This window comes from Thunnus maccoyii, chromosome 3 (assembly GCF_910596095.1).
Source record: "Thunnus maccoyii chromosome 3, fThuMac1.1, whole genome shotgun sequence".
Taxonomy (NCBI): Eukaryota; Metazoa; Chordata; class Actinopteri; order Scombriformes; family Scombridae; genus Thunnus; species Thunnus maccoyii.
In genome coordinates this window covers 538,321-540,453 of record NC_056535.1, presented here as the reverse complement: position 1 = coordinate 540,453, position 2,133 = coordinate 538,321, and positions in this window count along the sequence as shown.

The window sequence follows — 2,133 nt, the reverse complement described above, 5'->3', positions numbered from 1 at the left end:
GGGCCAAAAGTACTTTTCTAAAAATAGACTTAATGAAAATTAGGAAATTAATTTGTTTTACACACAAACTCATCAGGAGTTTTCAATTTACTAATTGAAATTCAAGTGAATGGGCCCAAAACTTGCATAATTTTGATGACACGGGTGTGAGCAAGACAGACATGTCTCACCCTTCAGAAAATTCTCATGTGCTGTTTATCTCCTTCTTGCACTGTCTGAAAATAGCCCGAGTCTGAAGGCATCTATATGCCCATGACAGAAGCCCTTCGATTTCGTTGTGGCCTGACGTACGGAGAGGCGCAAGGGCCCGTTCAACGCTGCTTGCAGCTTTAATTATTATTATTATTATAACTCTTTGATCACCTATTTCTCGGATGCACATACCACAAAAGTCACGAGAGTTGGCGAGCATGCAAGTTCTGGTGAAAAATTTGATATTTTACATGTTTTGCAAAAAGGCGGGGCAAAATGGCTCGACAGTGCCCCCTAGAAAATTAAGAAAATGGACCCCCTTGATATGGATTGTCGTAGAAGAACGAAATTCGTTATGCATATGTATCATGTCCAGACGCACCAAAAAGTCTCTTGGAACCATACCCTAAGTCCAACAGGAAGTCAGCCATTTTGGATCAAAGTTGCAATTTTGACGCCGATTTCGCCATTTCCAGCCTGCATACTTTAACGAAGTGATAATTATTTCGTACATGCAATGTCCAATATTCATGAAAATGTATATTTCCGTCAATTACCTTCTGGTAAATGTATTTCAGCATTAATATTTCACTTATGTATTATTGCCTACAAGCAACAGGAAGTGAAGTTTAAATAATATATAGTTCATCAAATATATACATAATTTCCAATGAGTTGTCACCAGTGCCACATACAATATTTCACCCATTCACACAGTGTCTGATGATCCTGACAATTCAGAGCCATGTCAACAGACCTCCAATCGTGATACCACTGCTGCCGCTCCCTCCGATACGCATGAGGTGTGAGGGCCCATTCATCGCTGCTTACAGCTTTAATTATTATTATTCTCTGCAATGAATCGCATTTTGATGGACTAAAAGTGCTCAAAAACTCAAAACTTTGCACATGCCTCATAAGTTGGGGGAAATTGTATCTTTACAGTCATTGGGCTTGGGCATGGCCATCAGGCTCCATAGTGTCCCCAAAAGAAGGGCCATGTTAGGATGAAGTTGTTTTGTTGTTCATAAAATTCGGTGGAATCATTGCTCTCACTATTCTGGACACAATACATATTTTTTTCCAATTTTTTGGCCCAAGGGGAAGTCAGCCATTTTTGATTTTGTGAGTCAATTTTCATTTTATGAACGCATGTTTGAGGCCTTTAGGATGCGCAAAAACTCACAAAACTTTGCAACTATGTTTGAACTAGTAATTATTTCGTTAAGTATCACAATTAGGGTTAGGTGTGGAACGTCGGCTCTATAGCTCCCCCTAAGTACCTTTAGCATTTTTTAGGTGTGGCAAAATGGCTCGAGGGTGCCCCCTAGAATATTTCAAACTCAAAGCCCCCACCTTTAAATCTCACGTATATGTACGAAATGGTAGGCAGATGTACCATATCTATACTCTTGGAGCCATACCCTAAGTCCAACAGCCATTTTTAATCTACTTTGCATTTTTTTCGCAAAGTGAAGCCATTTACAGGCGTTGTACTTTAATGAAGTCCTCCTAGAGATTTAACCCAAGCCATTTCAAATTTGGTAAGAGACATCTAAAACCCTTTTTGCGATGTAAAAATTGTGAGGCTTCATGGCCTTGGTGTGGCGTGCCAGTCAATTTTGCCCAAAACATGAAACAGGAAATTGTTGTAACTCCACTCCACTGACTGCTGCTCCCTCCAACATGCGTGAAGTGCAAGGGACTGTTCATTGCTGCTTGCAGCTTGAATTTGTATTTGTGATTAGAGAGTCTGATGAGGAAGTCTGTTTTGATGAAGAAAAGAATAACAAATGGAGTTGTGATTGATTTAGTCAGCTGCTGAAAGACTGATGAAAGATCTGCTGATGTGTTGTGAAGTGTGCATACAAGAAACAGCAACAGGTTATTGTAATCAGTTTATTACTGAAAGAACAGAATAGACAGGAGGCAGAAGGCAAA